At 41.0% G+C, this 26816-nt stretch overlaps 1 long non-coding RNA gene and 1 pseudogene across 3 annotated transcripts in view; one reads left to right on the top strand and one right to left on the bottom strand.

Moving 5' to 3' along the window:
* The window catches only part of LOC119516871, a 28188-nt gene extending 7655 nt beyond the window's left edge, over nt 1-20533 (bottom strand). The window contains exons 1-5 of one of the 3 annotated variants that reach the window (XR_005213390.1): nt 20380-20533; nt 17260-19914; nt 3407-3609; nt 3149-3157; nt 1339-2031 (exon numbers count right to left, since the gene is read on the bottom strand). This is a non-coding gene — a long non-coding RNA (uncharacterized LOC119516871). Of the gene's footprint in view, nt 1-1338; nt 2032-3148; nt 3158-3406; nt 3610-17259; nt 19915-20379 lie in introns of those variants that run through there. The other 2 variants (XR_005213391.1, XR_005213389.1) reach the window with 2 other exon arrangements.
* Nucleotides 1864-3752, top strand: LOC119516870 (annotated as a pseudogene).
* Nucleotides 20534-26816: the final 6283 nt, after the last annotated feature.

Genomic DNA, 26816 nt, shown 5'->3' with positions numbered 1-26816 from the left:
GAGAGACCTGCGAAGGAAGGAGGTTTATTCCCGGTTCTGCCTGGTATGCTTCTGTTTGCTTCTTCTTGCTCCTACTGCACAATTAGTTGCCAGAGGTGAATGTTGGACATTCAGGGGTGCTCTGCCTCAGTCATATGTCTATGCCTAGAGCATGCAGTCCTTCAGTGAGCTTGCAGCCTCAGTAACCGTCTCACTGCTCAGTAACCTTCTCACTGCTCACTTACCTTCTCATTTCAGCCATTCAATGCAGATACTGCATATCCCAGGCTTCACACCACCCGGTCAATGAGCAGGCTCCTATACTCACTCAGTGTGCCACTTACCAACATCAGCCTATCTGCACCAGCCCCCAGCATGGTTTCCTGCCTACTCGCACTGTAGAAGGTTGTTCCGGGAAGGGGTTTCCTACTTGTCCAGTGACATGACTCAGCTTAGGCCAGGGGCAACTCAGCAACCTTCTCTGCCGTCCACTGGGATGCAAACATACATCTACCAATGAGTTATGAACCCCAGCTTTTGGAAGGGGGCCCCTTCCAAGTTTGCTCCTTCCTTAGGAATTCTCCACTAGCCCTAGGATATTCTTAGTGTCCTCCTTGCCCTTTGTAGTTGCTCCCATGTTATGATTTATAAGTCTTATTATGAAACTTTGCCCATTCAAATTACTGCATGGTTTCTGACTCCTGATTGATCTTTGAATATCTTTGATGCTTCCCCACTGCTACCCTATACCCCTACATAGCTTCTAATGGAACTCTACCCTGACTACCTGGACCTCACACCTATTTTTGAAGTGAGGGATGTACACCAAAGGAGATACATTTTGCTGATGTTTTCTCAGATCTGTATCCCAGGCCTGCTCAATTTACTTCACTCAGCTTCAGCATTTAATTTAGTTGGGAAGATTCTGGGAATATGGGATATGAAGGCTTTCTCCATGCTTCTCATGTACAGGTGGCACTTTCTTTTCTTTTTCAGAAAATGTTAAATGTGGCTACAGACCTGCCTTTTCAAACTTTTCATGGTTTCAATTTCATGAACTAATTGAGGTCCAGAAAGGCGAGTTTCCATGGCAAGTGAGTATCCAGATCTCTCAGAGACACCTGTGTGGAGGCTCAATCATACACCGGTGGTGGGTTCTGACAGCTGCCCATTGCTTCCAAAGAACACTGTAAGTTTCTGGGGCATTGTTTTAATTTATGATAAGTCTCCTCATTGTATTGTCTGGGCTGGGTTGCTTAATTGGTTGATGCACAAGGCTTATGAAGCATGACTCTATACCCAGTATGTTCCAAATGGCTTTGTACCAAAAAGTCTCTGCTCTAAACCCACTGTCTCCCCTTTACTTACTTAACCATATCCAAGTTGGACTGAAGCTATGCAGTCAGTATTGGAAAACTGGTAAAAGGCTTCTCTCCTCCTGCCTGTCATCTGTATATGTAGACAATACATTGTGCTCACTCATTCTGTTCATACTCACTGAACACCTACTATGTGCCACCAGATGCTGTTCTAAGAGCCGGGGTATATAGCAGTAGTGAGACAGCCAAGCTCCCTGTCATCAAGGACCTTGCATCCTGTTCTCTCAGATGGATTTGTTCCACTTCCTTTGATAATGGAAAACTCCCTGGGCTGAGAGTTCACTGGCTCAGAGATTCTCCTGAGTTTTGACCCCTGACTTCTGCCTATTTGATCTCCAGCTACTCTCTGGATCACCACACTCTCACTACTTTGAACTTCTCAGTATTTATTTATAAACTCTATTGTTTAAAAATGTATCTACAAATGTGAAATACAGTACAACTATTATTGGCATTGGTGTTATTATATTTATTCTTTAGATTAGAAATGGCAATGGGAAATGTGACGGTGGTCATGGGAACCAGAAAATTCAGCGATATCCACTTGGAGAGAAAGCAAGTGCAGAAGATAATTATCCACAAAGATTACAAACCACCCCACATTGACAGCGACCTCTCTCTGCTCCTGCTTGCCACACCAGTACAGTTCAGTAACTTCAAAATGCCCATCTGCCTGCAAGAGAAGGAGGGGGCCTGGGACCGGTGCTGGATGTCAGAGTGGGTAACAACATACGACCATGGTAGGTGCCTTCCCTTGGGAACCCACAGAAGGCCCTGTCTAGGTTTCCCTGGGCCAGACAGAATGATGCTTTGGATGCAGGAATGCTTGGTTCTGAATTTTGGCTTCATTACTCTTTAGCTCTGTGATCTTGGGAGAGCTATTTAACCTTCCTGAGCCTCAGTTTTCTCATCTGTAGAATCACAATAGTGTCTCCTCCAATAAGTTATGTCAATTAAATGAAATGCAATTATACATGTAAGGTCCCAGTAACATATATGAATCCCAAGACATGAGAGCAATAATAATTTTTAGGAGGCCCAGAAGCATTGTAGAATGCCAGTTTGAATTCTTCCTTTGTGGGCTGTTTTACAATGCCCATATCCCCATTTGGTTATCACCTGATGAAGCTCATGAAGACCTGAGATACCTTTAAGCAGGTGATTCCGCAACCCAGCTTGGTCACCAATGATTCCACCCCTTTCCCTGCAAGGCACCAGGCTGGCCAGTAGTGAGAACCTCTGGGAGGGTGGGAGTGGGATGGGGTGAGGCCCTGAACTCCCCTAGGTTTGAGGGCATTTCCTTTCCACAGTATGACATTTCCAGGTGAGTAAATTTCCTAGTTTCTCCATTGGGCCTGACTGAGATACAGGACGCCACTGATTCAGGGGTCGAACTGTTCTCAACCACTGCACACGGACAGAGCATTCCTATGGAGAGATGATGGGGCCATGGAAAAATCTCATTCCAGGCTCTCCTGGCAGGGGTTAGGGTTGGGAGTTTCGTAGGCTGCTTCCTGAGGGAGGGATCTTCCCATTAGTGGGACACATATAAGCAGAGTTGAAGGAACCAGTTATTTGGATCCTGGAAAAGAGATTGAGTGGGGCCTTGCATTAAGTAAACTCTAAAGCCCTTCCTTCCTGTGAGTCCATGATTTACTGAAACCTTGCAGCCTTCCAGGGCCTCAAACTTGATCCTGTGGGAGCCCATCACTCTCGGTGGCTGATGCAGTGCTCCGTCTCACACCGGCTTCCTCACTTTGCCAGACAAATATGACGGCTTAAACACATACCTGCAAAAGCTGAGAGTGGTGCAGATTAACTAGAAAGAGTGCAGCACGAGGGTGGACCAGCTCTCCAGGAACATGCTTTGTGCCTGGCAGGAACCAGGCACCAAAGGCAACTGCCAGGTACTCAGTCCCTGCTCCAGCCCCTCCCTCACACCCACCCCACCACTTTCTGGTTCCCAGGAGAGAGCCCAGGAGGGAGGCCCCTACCCCACACCACACCTTCCTCCCTCCCCTTCTCCGCCCTCTTGTCCTCTTGCTCACGGTACTGTTGATTGTTTGCCTACTGCTCCTCCTTCCTTCTCATTCCCAGGGAGACAGTGGGGCACCTATGGTCTGTACCATCCATGGAACCCAGAGGCTCTTCCAAGTGGGTGTCTTCAGTTGGGGCATAAGGTCTGGCTCCAGGGGGAGGCCTGGTATGTTTGTGTCTGTGGCTCGATTTATTCCGTGGATCCAGGAGGAAACTGAAAAGGAAGGGAAAGCCTACACCATCTCAGGAGCCCTGAGAAGCCCCCCGATGCATGCTCCACGGTACCCCTTATTGCTAGGCTTGGTGTCTCAAATGCTGCTTATGGCCATGTGTACCTGTGATAAATCAGATTGCTAAGCTTTGGGCTCGTTCTTTCCTCTTTGCTTCCTGTGCTCTCCTTTCCTTCTTCCCATCTTTATACAAACTTTTATGGAGCATCTACTCTGGGTTAGCCTCTAAGCCAGAGCCTGGAAGTTAGACTGTTAGCTCTCCCAAATCTCACAGTCTAATGAAGGAAGATCAAACACAGTGCTAAAAAGAGGTACAAGCAGTGCATGGGGCATTCCAGAGGAAGAAACAATGACCTTCAGCTAGGAAGTCAGGGAAGACTTTGGGAAAGCATTGGAAAACCAACCTTAGGGTATCACTTCATGATTCTAGACTTCATCTCTTCTGTGAACAGGGGGATACAGCCAGATTAACTTTAAGGTCTTTCAACATTCTGACATTCTGGTTAATAACATAGTTTCTTTCTCTCATGAAATACAACATTAGCTAACTAAGGACCAGCTTTAGTTCTGTCAGTGCATCTACAAATCTGCGCATCTTTTCGCAGGGTCTCCAGACATCATTAGTTTCATGGGATATTACTGCTTTATTTTTATAGTGCCATCTCTTGGAACCCCTGGGGATTATATGAAATCCAGGCATGCCCTCTTTAGAGTTTAATAAAATACAAAACACATCAAACATTTGGCAAAAGGAAGGCAAAATTCCCCCATGCCACTAAAACGCCACTCTTTTTGATGCCCATTATTCCACAGATGGAGAAACTTGTGGGTTCTTTTCTCTCATGCCTCTGAGATAGTCTTCCTTGGTCTCTTTCTAGACTTCCCAGACCTCCAAACAGTTCTGCTTTCCTTGACCAGTCCTCATGGCTTGCTTCACACCCAGCTTACTGTAAATCCTGCTGCTCACATTTTAGGACAATGTTTCAAATGTGCATTAGAATTACCTGGATGCTTGTTTAAAATGCAGATTCCTGGGCTCTATCTGTAAGTAACTGAATTCAGAACTCTGGCAGCGAGGCCTAGTACATCTGTATTAAGAAGTTCCCTAGGTCATCCATTTTTTTTTTTTTTTAAATTGTTAACAGGTCTATTGGGTATAATTGACACAATAAATTGTACACATTTAAATAGAAAATTAGATGTTTTGACATATTATACACCCATGAAATGGTCACCACAATCAAGATATTGAATTTATCTATTGACTCAAAAGTTTCCTTGTGACTTCTGAAGTGCAGAAGTTTTTAATTTTGATAAAGTCCAATTTATCATGTCTTTCTTTTATGGTTTCTGCTTTTGCTGCTGTAACTAAGAAATTTTTGCCTAACCCAAGATCACAAAGATTAATCATTGCATATTAAACCAACCTTACATTCCTGGGATAAACCCCATGTGGCCATGATGGATTTTCCATCTCATATATTGAAAGGAATTCAATTTACTAAAATTTTGTTTAAATTTTTTACATGTATGTTTTTGAAAGGTATTGATCTGAACTTTTCTTTTAATGTCTTTGTCTAAGTTTGATACCAGGCCTTACAGAATGAGTTGGAAATTAGTCCCTCCTATTCAATTTTCTAGAAGAATTTGTGTAGAGCTGGTATTATTTATTCCTTAAATGTTTGGTAGAATTCACCAGCAAGGACATGTGGGTCTGGGTTTTTCTTTGATGGGAGATGTTTAACTATAAATTGAATTTCTTTAATAGATATTGAGCTATTTAGATTATCTATTCTTGAGTGAACTTTGTTGTCTTTCGAGGAGTATGTCTATCTCATCCAAGTTGTCAATTTTTTTAGCATAAGGTATGTTCATAATGTTCTCTTGTTAACTTTTTAATACTTGTGTTATCTGTAGTGATACTACCTCTCACATTCCTGATATTGACAACTTGTGTCTTCTCTCAATTTTTCCTAATCTGTCTGCCTAGAGGTTTGTAAATTTTATTGATCTTCTCAGAGAACCAGCTTTTGGTTTATTGTAGTTCTCTATTATTTTTCCATTTTCTATTTCATTGATTTTTGCTCTGATATTTATTATTTTACACCTTCTGCTTAATTGGGGTTTCATTTGCTCTTTCTCAAATTTCCTAAGTTGGAAACTGACATAACCGAATTGAGACCTTTGTTATTTTCTTATACAGGCATTAGTGCCATAAATTTTCTCTAAATCCTGTTTTGGTGGCATTCCACAAATTATTTGTGTGTTTTCATTTTCATTCAGCTCAACTAATTTATTTTCCCCTTTGATTTTTTTTTTAACCCATGGGCTATAAGGAAGTATATTATTTAGTTCCTAAATATTTGGGGATTTTCCAGATATCTTTGTTACTGATTTCTAATTTAATTCACTGTGGTCAGAGCACATACTTTATAACTTGAGTCATTTTAAATTTATTAAGACGTCTTTTTTTTTTTTTTTGTCCCAGAATATGGTTTATCTTGCTAAATGCTCTGTGTACACTTGAAAAAAATATGTTTTCTTGTTTTTGGATGTAACGTCCAAGTTGGTGATCATATTGTTAAAGTCTTTTATACGCTTACTAATTTTCTGTTTACTTATTTTTATCAATTATTGAGACATGACTATCAAAGTCTCTGGCAAGAACTATTTCTCCTTGCAATTCTGTCAGTTTTTACTTCATGGCTTTTAACATTATTAGGTGCACAAAAGTTTAGGATTGTTTACCTCTCTTAATGAACTGACCACTTTATCATTATGAAATGACTTTCTTTATCCTTGATAATTGTCTTTGCTTTGAAAACTACTTTGTCTGATATTAATATAGCACTCCAGATGTATTTTAGCTAGTTTTAGCATGGGATATCTTTTTACATCCTTTTACTTTTAATTAATTTGTGCCTTTACATTTAAAGTGAGTTTCTTGTAGGCAGCATATAGTTGGATATTGCTGTTTTATCCAACCTGACAAAATCTGCCTTTTAATTGGTGTATTTAAGCCATTTATATTTAATGTATGTAATGATACAATTAGGTTTAAGCCTATCATCTTGCTCTTTGTTTTCTAATCTGTTTTTTCTTCATTTTGCCCTCTTTTTATGCTTTTTTTTTGATTAATTATATTTTATGACTGAATTTTATCTCCTTTCTTGGCTTATAACTGTTTATTTGGTACAGGATCTATATTTTCTAAACAATTTAACTTGTACAGTGTGTTCAAATACCATAATTACATAGAACTTTGACTAGGAAGTGAGACCCGATAGGTTTGTATAGGTTAATGTGAAATAGTGACACATCCCAGAGTAATTTGGGCAGATAATAAAAAATACATTTACAGCCTCCCCCTCCCCAGCCCCGAGGATCTGGGGGAAGGTGTGGATGTGTTGGACATCCTCACCTGGACTGGTGTTGATGTTGTCACAAACATTGGGACTGGCGGTTTGATGTGCTGAGCCCTCGAGCATGGGACTTGCCCTTATGACGCTCATTACCACAAAGGAGAGTCTAAAGTTGTATGTAATGGTGCCTAAGAGTCTCCCCCTGAGTACCTCTTTGTTGCTCAGATGTGGCCCTCTCTCTCTCTAACTGAGCCATCTTGACAGGTGAACTCGCTGCCCTCCCCCCTACGTGGGACCCGACTCCCAGGGGTGTAAATCTCCCTGGCAACGCAGAGTATGACTCCCGGGGATGAATGTGGACCCGGCATTGTGGGACTGAGAGTATCTTCTTGACCAAAAGGGGGATGCAAAATGAGACAAAATAGTTTCAGTGGCTGAGAGATTCCAAATGGAGTCGAGAGGTCACTCTGGTGGACATTCTTATGCACTATATAGATAACACCTCTTAGGCTTTAATGTATTGGAATAGCTAGAAGTAAATACCTGAAACTACCAAACTCCAACCCAGCAGTCTGGACTCCTGAAGACAATTGTATAATAATGTAGATTACAAGGGGTGACAGTGTGATTGTGAAGACCTTGTGGATCACACCCCCTTTATCTAGTGTATGGATGAGTGGAGGAATGGGGATAAAAACTAAAGGACAAATGGGGTGGGATGGGGGGATGATTTGGGTGTTTTTTTTTTTCACTTTTATTTTTTATTCTTGTTCTGGTTCTTTCTGATGTAAGGAAAATGTTCAGAGATAGATTGTGGTGAAGAACGCATAACTATGTTATCATACTGTGGACAGTGGATTGTATATCATGGATGATTGTATGGTGTGTGAATGTATTTCAATAAAACTGAATTTAATAAAAAAAATTATATTAGTGGCTGATTTACGGTTAATAACAGGTATTGGCAAATTACAGCCTATGGGGCAGCTGCCTGCTTTTGGAAATAAACTTTTATTAGAAGACAGCCACACCCATTCATTTACGTATTACCTATTGCTGCCTTTGAGCTACGACAGCAGAGATGACTAGCTGTGACAGAGACTCTCTTGTCTGAAAGACTAAAATATTTACTATCTGGCCCTTTAAGAAAATGTTGGCTACTCCTAGTTTACAGTGTACATCTTTAATTATCTCAATCTATGTTCAAGTGATATAGCAATTCTTGTTTACTATAAGGAACTCATAGTAGTATATTACCCATCTTTCCCTTTTCAGGCCTTTTTGCTATGATTTTCACATAATCTGCTTATATACGTTTCTATTCTTTGTTTAAACAATTAACTATCTTTTAAAGAGATACCAATAATAAAAATTTATATATATCACTATTATATCATATTCTTATATAATGTAAGATCTATTTTCTAGCTATATATTCTAGATTGCCAGATTTTTTCTTTTAATACTATAAAAATGTTGTTCCACTGTCTTCTTGCTTGCAGTTTCTGATAAGAAATATATTGTTATTCCTATCTTTATTCCTCTGTAAATAATGTCTTTTTTTTAAAATTCAGTTTTATTGAGATATATTCACATCCACAGTGTACAATCACTTGTCCACAGCACCATTATATAGTTGTGCATTCATCACCAAACTTTTGAGCATTTTCATCACTCCAAAAAAATTCAAAAATTAAAAAAATAAAAACAAGAATAGAAATACAAGTAAAGCAGAACACCCAAACATCTTGTCCTCCTTCCCCATTATTCATTACCTTCTATTCCCATTTTTCTACTTATCTGTCCATACACTGGATAAAGGTAGTGTGAGCCACAAGGTTTTCACAATCACAAGGTCACACTATGTAAGCTACATAGTTATGCAATCATCTTCAAGAATCAAGGCTACTGGGTTGCAGTTCAACAGTTTCAGGTATTTCATTTTAGCTATTCCAATACACTAATAACTAAAAAGAGCTATCTATATAATACATAAGAATAACCTTCAGAAATGACCTCTCGACTCTATTTGAAATCTCAGCCCCTGAAACTTTATATTGTTTCATTTCTCTTCCCCCTTTTGGTCAAGAAGTCTTTCTTAATCCCATGATGCTGGGTCCAGGTTCATCCCCAGGAGTTATGTCTCACATTTCCAGGGAGATTTACACCCCTTTGAGTCATATCCCATGTAGTGGGGAGGGCAGTGAATTTACCTGCCAAGCTGGCTTAGAGAGAGAGAGGCCATATCTGAGCAACAAAAGAGGTTCTCTGGGGGTGACTCTTAGGCACAAGTATAAGTAGGCTTATCCTCTCCTTTCCAGTAACAAGCTTCATAAGGCAAGCCCCAAGATTGTGGGCTCAGCCTTCTAAATTGGTAGTCCCCAGTGTTTGTGAGAATATCAGTAATTCCCAGGTGGGGCAGTTTAATATTTTCATATTTTCCACCAGTCCCTAGGAGGGACTTTGCAAATACATTTTTATTCTCTGCCCAAATTATTTTGGGATGCATGGGAGTCTCACACTAACCTCTACAAATCAACTAGATCTCCTCCCCTATTCCAAGTTCCACGTATTTATGGTGTTTGAGTAAACTGACCATACAAGTTAAATTATCTGGTGTGCTACAGAAAATATAGATTTTTGCACCTTATGAACATATCTTCCTTTGGCCTCATACAAAATTTGAAGTTTTAAATTTTAAACTTTACCCTTTAGTCTGACTTACCTTAGTCCTAACCAGATCTGTTTCTTTTGTATCTCTAATTGGATTCTGGACTCTTTTTCAGCTTTTTTTTAATAGTTACTGTATAGGATAATACTGACATTCATAGCTGCCAAACTCTAGCTCTGAGTCTCAGATGTCACACAGATACTTAAAGTTCTAGGGACAGACAAGGTTATACACAAAGAGCTCAGCATCTCAGAATTTAGAGATAACCATTATAACCCAGGAATAGGTGGGACTGCTGTAAGAGCTTACAATCTAGGGACCTTTACAGTAATAAGCTGATAAGCTGTGCTCTAAGAATCAATTCTCAGAGTTTGCACATTATAGTTAGTCCATAATAGTGAGGTGTTATAATGTTTGTCTTTTCATTTCTGTTGTCTTTCACTCAAAATGTTGTCTTCAAGATTCACCCAGTTAGTTGTACATCTCCCAACTTCATTTCTTCTTGCAGCCACTCATTATTCTATTGTATGAATACACCACAGTTCACCATTCTGTTCATCAGTCAATGTACCCTTAGGCCACCTCCATCCATTGCAAATCATGAATACTGCCACCATAAATACAAATGTCCATTCATGTCCCTGCTCTATCAAGTAGAAAACCAATAATGATGTAGGATTTTATGGCAACCCTATACTTAGTTTCTTGTGGAAGCACCACACTGCCATCCAGATGAGCTGTACCATTCTACTTCCGCAGCAACAGTGAATAGGTACCACCCTCTCTCCAGGTTTTCTCTAGCACCTGTACCCCTCTGTTTATTTTCCCCCCCTGCAATTTTATAAAGATATATTCACATACCGTACAATCATCCATGGTGTAAAATCAATTTTTCAGAGTATCATCATATAGTTGTGAATTCATCCCACAATCAGCCCTTGAACACATTACTCCAAAAATTAAAATAATAATAAAAAGGATAAAAGAAATAAAATAAAATAAAATAAAATAAAATAAAAAGGTCAGATACCACCACCACCACCAAAAATCCCATACCCCTCCCTTATATCCCTCTTTGATAGACATTTAGCTTGGGTATATTGCCTTTGTTACAATTAATGGAAGCTTATTACAATGATACTGTTAACTATATACTCTAGTTTTCCTTGGGTATTTTTTCCCCATACCATCCCATTCTCAACACTTGCAAAGCTGACATTCATTTGTTCCCCAACATGTTTTTTTATATTTGTATTTAACCACCATCATTGACCACTCTAGATTTCACTAAGTTATACAGTCCCAGTCTTTATCTTCTATCTTTCCTTCTGTTGGCATACATGTCCCTAGCCTTCATCTTTCAATGTTACTCACAGTCATCTTTGTTCAGTGTACTTACAATGTTGTGCTACCATCACACAGTATTGTGCTATCAATTTTCTGGATCTATACAATCAATCCCATTGGCATTCTATACCTCTTCAGCATCAAATGCCTGATCTTTACCCTCTTTCTATCTCCTGGTAACCTGTGTTCTCAGCTTTAACTCTCAAAGTTTTCTCATTAATGTTAATTCATATCAGTGAGACCATACAGTATTTGTCCTTTTGTTTTGGCTAATTTTGTTCAACATAATGTCTTCAAGGTTTGTCCATGTTGTTATATGCTCTTGACTTTATTCTGTCTTACAGCTGCATAGTACTCCATTGTATGTATATACCACAGTTTGTTTATCCATTTATCCATTGATGGATGTTGGGGCTGTTTCCATCTCTTGGCAATTGTGAATATGCCACTATAAACATTGGTTTACAAATGTCTGTTTGTCTGCCCTGCTTTCAGTTCCTCTGAGTATATACATAGTAATGGAATTGCTGGATCATATGGCAATTCTATACTTAGTTTCCTGAGGAACCTCCACACTGCCTTCCAGAGTGGCTGCACCATTCTACATTCCCACCAACAGTCAATAAGTGTGCAGCTTTCTCCACATTCTCTCCAGCCCTTGTAATGTTCTGTTTTCTTTTTTTTAAAATGGCCATTCTAGTAGGTGTGAGATGATATCTCATTGTGGTTTTGATTTGCATTTCCCTAATAGCCAATGAAGTTGAGCATCGTTTCATGTGTTTCTGAGCCATTTGTATTTCCTCTTCAGAAAAGCATCTATCCATTTTTTAATTGGGTTGTTTGTCTTTTTGTTGTGGAGTTGTAGGATCTCTTTATATATTCTGGATATTAAACCTTTATCTGATATGTGGTTTCCAAATATTGTCTCCCATTGCATAGGTTGCCTTTTTACTTTTCTGACAAAGTCCTTAGATGTACAAAAGTGTTTAATTTTGAGGATATCCCATTTATCTATTCCTTCTTTCATTGTTCACACTTTGGATGTAAGATCTAGGAAACCACCTCCTATCACAAAATCTTTAAGATATTTTTTTACATTTTCTTCTAGAAGCCTTATGGTCTTAGCTCTAACATTTAACTCAACCTCCATGGCTCCATCTTTGAAAAAATTTTTCCTTCAATTTGTTCCTCGTCTGTCTCTTCCAGTCCAGACCAGCAGCGGCTCTGTCTACAATGATCTCACAAAAATTCTTTTGGCTTCGCATGAAGCACACAGGGGTCAAAGCCGTCAGACAATAGGACTTTCCACAAATCCTTTCTCGATAACTCCATCTCCAATCCTGGCTTTTATTGAAATGGTGGCTGGTTTCCATGTTTGGTTAAATCTTCACGTTGGGCTGTAGCTTCTGGAGTCTCACTTTTTGGAAATCCAGAATTCTCCAAATTATCAGTTTCTGGTTTCTTTGTACCCAAGAGTTCAGTTCTAAGTTTATCTCTGTCCTGTCGCATGTTACTACAAGCTGCTAGTAGAAGCCAGGCTACTGCTTCTATATTTTGCTTGGAGATCTCATCAGCTAAATATTCCAGGTTGTCACTTTCAAGTTCTGCCTTCCATCCAACACCAGGACTGAATTTTGCCAAATTCTCTGCCACTTTAAAACAAGGATCGCCTTCCTTCCAGTTTGCAACAACATATTTATCATTTTTGCTCAAGGCCTTTTCAAAAGTATCTTTAGAGTCCACAAACAGTCTCTTCAAAGCAGTTTAGGCCTTTGCTATCAAGCTCCTCACAATTCCTCCAGAATCTTCCCCTTATCCATTTAAAAAGCCGTTTCAATGTGTTCAGTATTTGCAAACTCAGTAGCACCAGCACCCCACTTCCAGTACCAAAATCTATTCTAGTTTGCTAATGCTGCTGGAATTCAAAACAGCAGAAATGGATTGGCTTTTATAAAAGGGGGTTTATTTGGTTACACAGTTACAGTCTTAAGGCCATAAAGTGTCCAAGGTAACGAATCAACAATCAGGTACCTTCACTGGAGGATGGCCAATGGTGTCCGGAAAACCTCTGTTAGCTGGCAAGGCACATGGCTGGTGTCTGCTAGAGAGTTCTAGTTTCAAAATGGCTTTCTCCCAGGATGTTCCTCTCTACGCTGCAGCTCCTGCTCAAAATGTCACTCTCAGTTGCTCTTGGGATGTTTGTCCTCTCTTAGCTTCTCCAGAGCAAAATCTGCTTTCAACGGCCTTCTTCAAACTGTCTCTCATATGTAGCTCTTCTCTCAGCTCCTGTGCATTCTTCAAAGTGTCCCTCTTGGCTGTAGCAAGCTTGTTCCTTCTGCCTGAGCTTACATAGTGCTTTGGTAAACTAATCAAGGCCCATGCTGAATGGGCAGGGCCACACCTCCATGGAAATCATCTAATCAGAGTTACCACCCACAGTTGGGTGGGGCACATTTCCATGGAAACAACCTAATCCAAATGTTCCAACTTAATCCCCACTAATATGTCTGCCCCACAAGACTGTATCAAAGAATATGGCTTTTTCTGGGGGTCATCATACATTCAAAACAGCACAACATGGCATGCAGATATTTATGGCCATAGAAGTATAGTAGCTCACATTTATTGTCTTTCCCCAGGACTATGTTAACTCTCCTGCTCTTTGTCACATTACTATACTAATGACACTATAGTCCACTCTACTAATGACATCATGCCTATCAGACCTGGGAAATAGGAAGTGGCAAGTACTTTGAATAAGACACATGCATACCAGAGCATCAGACATAAATCTCCAGAGATTCAAGGGCCTGAGACATTAGTAAAATTTTTAGGGGTCCAATGGTCTGGACATCCTCAGGACATCCCTTCTATGGTAAAAGACAAATTATTGCACCTCAGAACCTATCACTGAGAAAAAGTCTCAAGCAATTGGTGGGCCCTCCTTGGATTTTGTAGATAGCATATACTATATTTGAAAATGATGCTCCAATTCAATTATCAGGTGACTCAGAAAGTTTCCAGGTTATTGTGGGGCCCAAAGCAAGAGAGGGAGAGCTTTACAGCAGATTCAAGCTGCAGTGCAAGCTATTCTGCCATTTGCATCATATAAGCCAATGGTATTAGAGGCAACTGTGCAAGGAAAAAAACTTTGGATGGCCTAGATACTTCTTTCCTTCCATTTTTAGTAGGTTAATGGAGAGCTGGTTTTGTTCCAAGTTAGCTCAACAGAAGAAGTGGCTAACACTGGTTGTGGGGCTCCTGAGCTCCTGAAGCTCCCTCTTTTTAACAAGGCAATTTTCCCAACCCAGGAAGCTTCTAGTGTTACATAATCTCAGCGATATCCCCTGTTCTTTTCCATCCAATCAATATGCACTGGGGGATCCTCCCTCCTGGAACACTAGCCGCAGTATTTGTAGACCATCTACATCCAGCCTAAACTAATGATAGTGTGTGCTACTATTTCTCTTCAATAACTTCCTCCCAATTAATCTATGTATGCATACTTTGCACAATACAATGCATGGTAGATACAGATGACATTGTATGCAGTCTCTGTCAAGTCAGAATAGGAGAGATGTAGATTGTTAGTGTTCCAGTTTGCTAATGCTGCCTTTTGCAAAACACCAGAGATGGATTGGCTTTTATAAAAAGGGTTTATTTGGTTACATAGTTACAGTCTTAAGGCCATAAAGTGTCCAAGGTAGGGGAACCTTCACTTGAGGATGGCCAATGTGTCTGGAAAACCTCTGTTAGCTGGGAAGGCACATGGCTGGTGTCTGCTCTAGAGTTCTGGTTTCAAACTGGCTTTCTCCCAGGATGTTCCTCTCTAGGCTGCAGTTCCTGAAAAATGTCACTCTTAGTTGCTCTTGGGGCATTTTTCCTCTCTTAGCTTCTCTGGAGCAAAAGTCTGCTTTCAACGGCCATCTTCAAACTGTCTCTCATCTGCAGCTCCTCTCTCAGCTCCTGTGCATTCTTCAAAGTATCCCTCTTGGCTGTAACAAGCTCGTTCCTTCTGTCTGAGCTTATATAGTGCTCCAGTAAACTAATCACCTCCATGGAAATTATCCAATGAAAGATCTCACCCACAACTGAGTGATCACATCTCCATGGAAACATCCAATGAAAAGTCTCCAACCCAATCAACACCAATACATTTCTGCCCACACAAGACTGCATCAAAGATAACGGTGTTTTGGGGGACAAAATACATCCAAACAAGCACAGTCAGGATCTGAAGGCAGCTGCCTTCTGTAGCAGGGAATTACTATTTGTAAAGCAATTCCTACAGATTCCAAGTAGGGAGTGAGTACCTGACCATGGATCCCAAGTGACTATGTGACTAGAGCTGCCTATTATAACCCACCAAACCACCTGGTTCGGTCAGGTAACAACAATACATATTACACTGGAAATTTAAGATTGGGCTCAATCAGGTCTAAGTAAGTTGTATGAACAGGTGGCCGAGGCTCCATGTAACCTACCTCAGTTGCAGCAGAGCCTCAAGAGAGGAGAGGCCCTATGCCAGCTGATGAATCAGGATTGACTCATGCAGAGTCTCCTGAAAATGGACTTCTGCCACAATATAGACCCACTTAAGGCTGACTTTGAATGATGTGGTGAGGGGAAATCTCATGGTCAGAGCTTTGGAAATTGCACTTGATCATTTCCTTTGTATGAAAAAGGGGTGGTGAAAGGTAAGGCCTCTTAGGCAGTGGTGAACAGCTTGGCTGACTGGCCAGTAGCTTGGAAGGAGCAGGATTAAATGATCACAAGCCTGAAGGTTTATAGAAGAGGTGCGTGGATGGACCTGAGACCTCTGTGCTTCACATCAATATCCATTAGGGAGCATTCACTGCAGGGGAGGCTCTGAACAATGAGATTGACCAGTGGCATTTCCAGTGAAGGTCAGCCAGTTTTTGTCCTTAACCACCCCAGTGCTTGCACAATGGGTCCATGCTATGAATGGGCCCCAAAGCATGGACTCACTCTCACCAAGGCTCATCTAAGCAACTGCTGCTGGAGAAGATCTGAACTATCAGCAACAGAGACAAATGCTGACATCTTGATAGTATCATCCTTCAAGAAGACCCACATCATGATGAGTTGATTATATCACACCTTTTCTACCCTGAAGGAAGTTATGATTCCTCCTTATTGGGAATGATGCTTATTCTGGATTTGAAGTATATCTTTGCCTGGAGTACCTTCCTTGCCTCCAGTGCCCATCTGTTCACAGAGTGCCTGATTACTGACATGGGAACCCACATAACCTTGCCTCAATTTAAGGACCCATTTTACAATTGAGGTGTGACAGAGAATACATGATTACGTGAGCTACTGGTTCTACTATATACTGCAATACATGAGAGCTGCTATGTGACAGAATGCTGGAATGACTTTTTAAAAATTATTTAGAGTTTACCAATGACGTCTTGTGGTGTCGATGCACTATTCTCCAGAATGTGATAAATGCATCAAATTGATACCATTATATGGGCTGTGTCTCTGAAAGACAGAATGCATGTGAACTAGGGGGGCTAAAATTGGATTGACCTCTTTCAGCATCATTGTAAGGACTCCAATAAAGAAATTTGTGCTTCCTGTCACTGCAACTTTAGGCTTTGTGGGATTAGAGAAGGGAAGTTTCTACTATGGGACATAGTAAGGGTTTCACTGAACCTTAGGCTAAGGTTCTTCTGCTTGTAGAATAGAAGATCAAAAATAAATTACTTTAGTGTTGGGGTAAGCTATGAGGAACTAGGTTGCTGCTGCTTAATAGAGGCAGAGAGGGTATATGTCTGGAGTTGCAGGGTATTCACTGGGGCAGGGATGGGATTGAGGTTTTGGCATTTTATGCTTGATGATAGCTGTAAATGGGCAATTGCAGCAACAACAGCATGGCAAGGGCAAAATAATGAGGCACTAAGAACCCTTATGGAGGAAGCCCTGAATTACCCCACCATACAAGCAATTTGGGCCAGCAGAAGTGTTGTTGAAGGATGAGAGAAATCTAGGAATTGTGGTAGAAGAAGGAGATGATGAATATTAAATACAGAATCAGAACTAGCTGCAGAAGAAGGGACTATAGCTTGTTCCACCAACCCTCCTGTTGCAAGACATTTTAGAGACTGTGGCTGGCCACCCTCCCGAAAAGACAATGACGGAGTGAATCAACTTGGTGCACACTCAGAGCTGAGTTAAAGATGCTGTTGATGTTTTACCCCGTATCCCCTCTGATCACCCAAGTTCACCTGCAGCTGTGGTATGCAAACAGCTTCCCAACTCAAGATCCTGGATATTTTTTCTTTGACTGAAGGCTTTCAGTGATACCAGGGCAGACTGCTGCAGCACTTGTAGGCAAAACCTGGAAGTACAAGAGAATTAATGCTCTAGGAACAGTCCTCAACAAATGAGAGATGGGAGTCATATATAAATGCTCCAACTTCCCTTCCTGCTGGTGAGACAATTCTGGGGCATGTTCCACACAGTCTGTCGGAGTCAGCAGTGGACTGGGCTCTAGCTGCCCGCTGTGCTAGCCTTCTCCTTGAGGTACCCTCTGTTGGCTCTTCTCTCTCTTGTGTTGCTTGTTTCACTTCCTCACTTACCTTCCTGGAATCACTCCTGAAATAAACTATCCACACTCAAATCATTTTCACAGGGTTTCATTTTAGGGGATCCAAAGATCAGGAGCTTTATCTGATAAACCACAATATCCACATTTTCTAGCCAAAATGCCTGGCACAGAGTACTCACCTGTATTTCTGTGTTCAGTTCATGGGTACCATTCTGGTGTCTTTTCTAACTTCTTATAACTGCAGTGGTTTGGGAAACCACAGGAATTTCCAAGTGGAACCATGAGAAAGCATCTAACTTCTTGAGCTGGGATGGCAAAAACATGGTACCTGGTGCCAGCTTCTTCACTCCTGCACTCATGGGGAAGATCGCTAATTATCACAGCAAATGTGGTCTGTGAATTCCCAACACAGCACGCCAAGTTGCCACTGCCAATGGACTGGAATTGTCAAAAGTAAGGTTCTTCTGATTCTAGAGTAATTTCAATACATATTGCACTGCTACGCATACCCCTTTGTATAGAAAGACCTGTTTTTGCTGCAGATGGGTCACTCAGTGACACTCTCAAATAATCCTCCTTTCATTCACTCCTTCTCATTGCTCTGTGATACCTCAGAAGGAGAGAGAGAGAAAAAAGACATATTCTCCTTAATGAAAAATGAAGAAACCAAAGCATAGAAACAGCAGAGTTGGGGAACAGGCAAAGACTTTTTTATAGCCACATAGATCAGGGTATGAATCCTAGTTCGCCACTTTCTGGCTTTGGGTCCTCAGATAATTTGACTAATTTCTCTGAGCCTTAGTTTCCTAATCTGTATTGGGGCAGTAAAACCTGCTACATAGGGTTTTGGTAAGAATTAATGAGATAATTTATTCAAGGAGCCTAGCACAACACCTGGAAAATCACTGGTGGTCAGTGCATGGTAATTGTTCTTAATATTACAAAATAAGCAGAGACTTATCCACTTGGACAGTGCAGTGGGGTAAGGGGTAGAGAGACGAACTTCTGTCCAGAAGTCATTTGTTAATTTTGACCTTTGGGAACCCTCCCTCACTTCCTCTAGACACTAGGAGGAAAGATAACATTTCTTGAGAATTTATTATGTGCCAGGCACACAGATACATCATCTCGTTGAAACACGATAACATCTTGTATAGCAGGATTATTTTGAGAACAAGAAACCTAAAGCTTAGGGAAATCAGAGCTTGTAAGAGACAGAGCTGGGATTACAACTCATGTTTGCCTGGCTTCATGGCATGTGCTGCTTCACTGCTCTGAGCCTGGAGCCCTGCAATCCCCTCACCCTCTGGAAAACAATCTCCCATGAAATCTCCTCACCACAGGGACGAGCTTCTCTGTTTTTTCAGGGATGCACTCCAAGCTCCTGCTGAGACCCATTCCTCTTCCATGTCCCTCCTGCCTTTATTCCTCCTTTCTCTGTCAAGGTGGTCTCTTGGCCCTGAGGATTCTGGGTGCTGATAGATGCATGGATTAGCATCCTGGGGATGAGCTCCTGCCACCCAGGCACCCCCTCTTCTGGACAGCTAGTCCCAAGGCAAGGGCAGATGCTGGCTGCACTTAGGAAAAGCCAAGGAGAGAGGCCGCTGGAAGAATGGATCCAATCGTCCTGAAAGTGCCTCCAACAATGGTCCAGAGCCCATCTCCCCCCAGGAACTCCAGATGGAGGGCATGGGAGTAAGGAGGGTTGTGTGGGGATTATTTCCTGAGCTAAGTGTTAATATGGGATGGAGAAGGGTTCTCCCACTTTCAAGCTGCAGAAAAATGTTAAGTCTCTAGGTAGGAGGAAGGAAGGCAGAGTCAGGGCTGTACTGGGCAAAGATTGGACAGGAGGATCCCCAGTGCTACTATTAAATTAATCATCCAGGATTAGAACCATTCAGAAGATCAGAGCAACTCCAGAAGACGGAAGAATAATGGATTTTTAGAGTTGATCACATGCTTAGAGGTCATCCATATCAATGTTTCTCATATGTTTTTGAGTATAACTCATAGTAAGAAGTAAAATCTGTATCACAATCTAGTACACAAACACACTCACACACACATACAGAACTAAAGTGTCATGATACAATACATATCATTACTGCATGCTGGATTCAACTCACCAAACTGATATCATGACCCCCAATGTGACATGAATCACCATTTGTAAAACATTGATGGAGATCAAGCCTTACCTTTATTTTATGTTTAAGGAAACCAAGTCTTAAAGAAGGCAAGGTTTTGTTAAAGGTTATTAATAGATCCAGATCTAAAATTCTTATTTCCTGACTCTCAGACCAATTCATTTTCTGATAGTCTTCTCAAACATCTGTTAAAGAAAATAAAAAGGGAATGCTTCTGAGGCAACAAGATATTTTGAAAAATGCTTTCTCTAGAAGAAAACTTAGGCATGAAGGCTAATTTTTTTTTAAAACATACTATAAAATATGCAGCTGAGCCCATAGAAGTAAGGAAACCTCTATGAGTCAAACACAAAAAGGAAGTGGGAGTCCAGAGTTGTTACCCAGAATGATAAGCCAACCAGAGTTATGAATCTAGAGCCTTGGGTTTTAATGGTCCTGGGGGACAAGGACTTGAGCTCTTGGAAGGTGAGTTGTGGGAACTGAGAGGCATTCACAAAGAATGGGCACTTAAAGTGTCACTCCCTCAGAAAAATTGTGGGCTAGAAAAAAAATCCAATCTCTGGCAAAAGGTGACTATAAAGTAGTTTGTTTTAGCTTTAGAACAGTGGAGCAAGAAATCTCCATTGAGAAATAGGAATTACAACACTTACCCTCACAAATGTCCAGAATTCCAATTTAACCTTGTCCAAGGTCTTGGAAGTACCAAACTGAGGAATTAAAGTGGTCCTAGTTGGGTTGTATTCCAGGGAATTCCTCGGAAGCAAGGACAAATCTTCTCTGGAGACATATATCTCCACCACAGTTAGGACTGCCAGATAAAATACAGGACAAAATGTTAAATTTGAATTTCAGATAATAGCAAAAAAATTAGTATAAATATGTCCCATGATATGTTTGGGGGATACTTAAACAAAAAATTATTAGCTGTTTATCTGAAATCCAAATTTAACTGGACATTCTGTTGAATTTTTTCCCCTTCATCCTGGCAACCCTAATTAGAGGCCCCTACAGATTCCCACAGATTAAGTTCAACCAAATATGAACTCAAAACATAAAATTCCTCAATTCATGAATAGGAAACAAACCATCATGAGAAAGAGTCGGCAGGAAAAAAAACCTCACAGAAGATAGACTCCTAAGGACTTCAGATATTTAAATTATTTGATAATGAATATAAATAACATTACATAAAATATTTGAACAAAAAGGAGAAAAATGAAACATGATATATGGAAAATGAAATACTGTCAAAAATGGTCAGGCAGAATTGGAAAAGAACCAAATAGAACTTATGGAAACAAAAAATATAATCAGTAAACCAGTAGATGGATCTGAAAAATAACCAGAATGCTAAAAGACAATATGAGAAAATATGAGACAGAAGTTATGAAACAGAAAAGAAAGTTCTAACATATGACAACTAGAGTTTTAGAAGGAGAGAACAGAAATATGGAGAAAAGACAATGTTCAATGAATCACTGACCAAGAATTTTCCATAATTAATGAAGAATATGAATCCTTCAATTCAGGAAATACAACAAAACCCAAACAGAATTTATAGAAATATATCTCTAAGTGCATTTTGGTGAAATTGCAGAAAAAAATTAGTACAGAGAAGACTTAAAATCAGCAAGTGAGTAAGAAAATTAATTACATATAAAAGAATATCTATAGATGACAGTCACAAGGGGGATTTTCAAGGATGCTGATGCTCTTTTTTGGAAGTGTCTTTTCCCACGCCTCATTTAACAGTGTTCTCAAGTTCTCCTGAGGGGTAGAACTAGGATATGGGTAAATAGTTCACATTTAATAAATTCATTCCAACATTCCTACCTTCCTAAAACTTTTAATTCCTTCTTTTATATTCTACAAAGGCAGTTCACTTAATATTAGGCCATTTTTTGTTCATGGTTTCAGTCTTCCAACAAAATGAACAGAGCTGCTTCCAGCTGCCCAGCTAACCCCTTGAATCCAGAATTTCTCTCAAGTGCAACTATATCAACAAATTTTGTCCAATCAAATTTCACTTTATCTTTCATCTAGAATCCATTCTCACACATAATCCTCATGTTTCTACAAATATACATTGACATAAAGTTGCAGGTTCTTTGATGTGTAATCTATCTTTTCCTGCATCAATTAGAATTCACTCCTTATGAGAGCTATTAAGAAGACTTCACTGATGGCTCTGAAGGTTTTTTTTTTTTTTAATTAAATTCAGTTTTATTGAAATACATTCACACGCCATACAATCATTCATGGTATACAATCCACTGTCCACAGTATGATAACATAGTTATGCGTTCTTCACCACAATCTATCTCTGAACATTTTCCTTACATCAGAAAGAACCACAACAAGAATAAAAAATAAAAGTGAAAAAAGAACACCTAAATCATCCCCCCATCCCACCCACCCCATTTGTCCTTTAGTTTTTATCCCCACTTTTCTACTCATCCATACACTAGATAAAGGGGGTGTGATCCACAAGGTCTTCACAATCACACTGTCACCCCTTGTAATCTACATTATTATATAATTGTCTTCAGGAGTCCAGACTGCTGGGTTGGAGTTTGGTAGTTTCAGGTATTTACTTCTAGCTATTCCAATACATTAAAACCTAAGAGGTGTTATCTATATAGTGCATAAGAATGTCCACCGGAGTGACCTCTCGACTCCATTTGAAATCTCTCAACCACTGAAACTATTTTGTCTCATTTTGCATCCCCCTTTTGGTCAAGAAGATAGTCTCAGTCCCACGATGCTGGGTCCACATTCATCCCCGGGAGTCATATTCTGCATTGCCAGGGAGATTTACACCCCTGGGAGTCGGGTCCCAAGTAGGGGGGAGGGCAGCGAGTTCACCTGTCGAGATGGCTCTGAAGGTTTTTTTAATCGGGGGAGGTCATGGGGAGAATCATAGGCACCCATTGGAGAATGGGAAGATAGTCTAGCATTCCCATAAAAATGGGTGGAGGGGCTGTTTCTTATAGGAAGGGAAGCTTGTGAGATCTGAGGTCTTAAAGTACATGGATTCATCTTAATCCATTCAACTATTCCATTGCAATTCTCTTGGTCACATTCTTTCCCAATTAATCACCTAACTTTCATGTAAGAAATTAAAGAGCTGTGAATTCAAGTTATGTTGTAATTCTGCTACTTGTAGGATCAAACTTTGGGCCTGATTTTGATACAGTACATAAGAGCTTCTTTTAGGGCAGCTGTAGAAGCTCTCTGGCTCTTTTATTACATCTTTGATTTGAAATTTAAAGCCCTGATATAATCAAGGGTTTATTTTGTTTTCTGTAAACTTTCCATTACATTTGGTAACTATAGCTCTTGCACTCATCTCTTCCACCAAAGCATTCTATTACAAAACCACTTGGTCTCTGAAGCATCATTCACAATTTCCAAAATATGAAACCCAAGTGTCCATTAACAGATGAATAGATAAACAAAATGTGGTATATACATACAATGTAGCATTATTCAGCTTTAAAAAAGAATGAAGTTATGATTTATGTGACAATATGGATGAACCTTGAAGACATCATGTTGAAATCAGCCAGACACAAAAGGACAAATATTGTATGATCTCGCTGATATGAAATAATTAGAATAAGCAAACTCATAGAGTCAGAATCTAGAATAGAGGTTACCAGGAGCTGGATTTGGGTAGGGAATGGGGCGTTAATGCTTAAATTGTACAGAATTTCTATTTGATTTCATTGTAAAGTTTTGTAAATGGAATGGATTCCCAACATTGTGAGTGTAATTAACAGCACTGAATTATATATGTGAATGTGGTTAAAAGGGGAAATTTTAGTTCATGTATGTTACTAGAATAAAAATTAAAAGAAAAAACATAGGACTGTACAACCCAGTGAACCCTGTTGTGAGTGGACTACAGTTAACAGTACAATTATTAAAATGTTCTTTCATGAATTATAGCAAATGTACCACACCAATGCAAGGTGTAAATAACAGGATATTGTTTGGGGAAAAATAATACACACTAATGTAAACTATGGACTATAGTTAATAGCACAGTTATAATATTCTTCATCAATTGTAACAAAGGTACCACACTAATGCAAAGTGTTAATAATAGGGGGTTATATGGGAACTGTGTTTTCTGCATAATTTTTCTGTAAACCTACGACTTCTCTAACAAAAAATTAATAAAAAAAATTTTTAAGCCACTTGGTATCTTTTGATAGCTAAGTGATCCAGGAATGATGGGAAATAATTTGAGTAACTGTTTTGACACTGAGTACAATGAACTACCAGAATCCCATTTCCCACCATTGATGAGGTCATTATTCCCTTCAAATCAAACTTGGTCTGACATCCAATTTAGATTCCCATCTTTCAATACCAAAACTTCAAGAGTCAAGATTCTGTCAGGAAAACAGAAAACAGAGTGTATTTCCAGCAGAAAGGGATTTAATACATAGAACTACATGCTTACAGACCCATTAAAAGGAGTTAAGTGCAAAGGTCAGTTGCTTGCTTTCAGGAGCTCAGTAAACTATAGTAATTTTGGGAAACCACTGTTAATGATCTTATTATTCTCTGCAGGATCAAGTTATGATTCGTGGGAGAATATCCAAAGTTAATGTCAAAACCTCACGGCTACCATCTGCTTATATCCACGTGCCTGCACATAAGGGAAAGTGATGTTTCTCCTTTTCCTCTGCTTCCTAAAACTTGGGTAAGAATCTAAATTGGAAGTCTGGTGGAATTCTTAAACACGTAGCTTTTAAGCTTTCAGTCTCTACAACACTTGGGAGAATTTAGAAAGACGAGATGGTGCTGAATATCAACATACAATATCTGGCATATTGACCTACTAAATGTGAAAAATAAGAGTAATTATCAAATTTGTTGCTAGGAGGATTAAATGAAATAACACTTGTAATGTCTTAAGCACATATGAGAGTTGGTTTGATTTTTTTAATCAGCCCTAAAATCAGAATAATTCATGATACTCCATTCTAACCTCTGTGAGGGTACTGGCTGATTCTGAGCAGTTATTTCCCGTTTGTCTCCCATCTTCCCACTACAAATCCATTCACTTTCCTTCCCTGTGCCTTGGTAGGATGACCCCTCGGGACTAAATCACCTGAGACCCTAAGCCACTCAGCTCACCCTCAGCAAATGGAAGGTACTGAGAGAGGGTAAAGGGCAGGAAGGGAGAAGGTTTGGATATTCCTTCCCTGGTCCTTTCCTGTTTAGGTCCTTGTTCTGCCGGTAGCTGTCTTCCTCCTTGACTCAGTTCCTGCTTGATGGTTCCTCCTTCACACTGCAGTCCAGAAACAATATTTTCTCTCCTTGCCCTAAATCTTATTACTGCTGCAAGTCTCTGGAGACCTTATTCTTCTGCGGTCGCGGTTACTACTTCTAGGGGGAGAGGCGGCCGGTAGCCGAGCCCTCAGCTCTCGGGGCTGCTCAAGGGGTACCGGCGGCGGGGGCTCTTTCCCGGAGGCGAGGGCGAGGCGGAGGACGTGGCCGGGGTCCTCGGCGGGAGGCGTGCAAGGTATGGAGGGCGGCGATAGGGACAAGACACTCTTCATCCAGTAGGAGTATGCGCCAAAGAGATTTATTCAGGGGTGATTACAGGTTATATAGGCTGGTAAGAAGGGCAGGGCAAGAAAGGAGGTGAAGTAGCCTTAAATGGCAATATTGAAGGGATAGGGGCTAGGATTGGTTCTGAGAGAACGCCGGAACCGTTGCAGCAGGGCGGGGGTAGTTCTGGCCACGGTGCATGCGCGCTGGCGGTGGCAGGAGTGGCCTTGGCACCAGGGAGTGAGTGGGTAAGATAAGGAAGTGGGGAAAGGGCAGTTGGGAGAAAGGCGGTTTCCTCCGGCAAGCCTCCCCTGCCAGTGGCATTTTGGGTGAGGAAAAGGGAGCTGCCTTGACCTCGCTCCCCAGGCTCGGGGGGGCTGCAGAGGGCACTCACGCCCGTACCTACTACCCTCCCCAGGGGGTGATCAGGTCCCCTGGCCCAGGCCTGGCAAGCCGAGGTACAAGCTCAGACACCCGCAATTCCCCTTTCTTTTCTAATTAGAGGAAGAGGCTTTACCGGAGAGGTCCGCTAAGGGTGAGGGAAGGGGGAGGTTAGGGAAGGGAAAAAGGGGTTGACGGTGGCTCAGCGAGGCTGGAACTCAGTGTTGGTGTGGTGCCTGGGCGCTTGACAATGGCTTCGCTGCAGCGGGCTGGGCGAAGGTGAGGGGTTTAAAGTTCAGGGGTTCAGAGAAGCTGGAACTCGAGGTGAGAGCGATGTTCAGGTGATTGAGAAGGGCCTCGCGGTTGGCGAGTCGACCGGTGGCGTTGAGGTCGCGGAGGGTTGGTTGTCATCTTGGAGTGGGGGGCGTCAGAGGCGGCGAGTCGCTGATACTGGATTTGCACGAACGAGGAAAAAATGGCATCCGTTTGTTTTCTTACAAGCTGGACAATTTTGCGGATGAGGCAGGGTCCTAAGATGAGAGCTAGAATAATTATTAGTAAGGGGCCAAGAAAAGGAAGGATGTATGGGAGGATGGGAGTGAAAAAACTGGACCAATAACTGGTGGCTTCACGATCTCTTTTACGCTTTTCCAGTCCCTCTCGGACCCTTTTCAGGCTATCCTCGACGAGACCTGTGGAATTGGCATAAACACAGCACTCTTCTCCTAGGGCGGCGCAGAGGCCTCCTTCTTTGAGGAGGAGAAGGTCGAGACCTCGGCGGTTTTGGAGCACTACTTCAGAGAGGGAATTGACAGAATTTTTTAGATGGTGATAGCGTTTTGTAAGTGATGAATGTCTTCGTCAACAGCCGCCCTGAGGTGAGTTAGGGCGGAGTCTTGACTGGCTAGTGCAGCGATTCCGGTACCAGCGCCGGCAAGACCTAGGAGGGAGGCAATTGTAAGGACGGTGATGGGCTCTCGCTTTTGCAGTGGGGCAGGAGCCGCAGTTCTTTCTAGACGGAGGAAGAAGTCTTCTTCGCTGTGGTATAAGACCCTAGGGATAAGGACAATTAGGAGGCAAGTTTCTTTATATTCACTGATGATATTTGTGCTGAGACAGGGGGTAAGTCCTGTAGAGG

Source organism: Choloepus didactylus, chromosome 20 (assembly GCF_015220235.1).
Source record: "Choloepus didactylus isolate mChoDid1 chromosome 20, mChoDid1.pri, whole genome shotgun sequence".
Classification (NCBI taxonomy): domain Eukaryota; kingdom Metazoa; phylum Chordata; class Mammalia; order Pilosa; family Megalonychidae; genus Choloepus; species Choloepus didactylus.
This window is presented reverse-complemented; position numbering and strand designations above follow the sequence as displayed.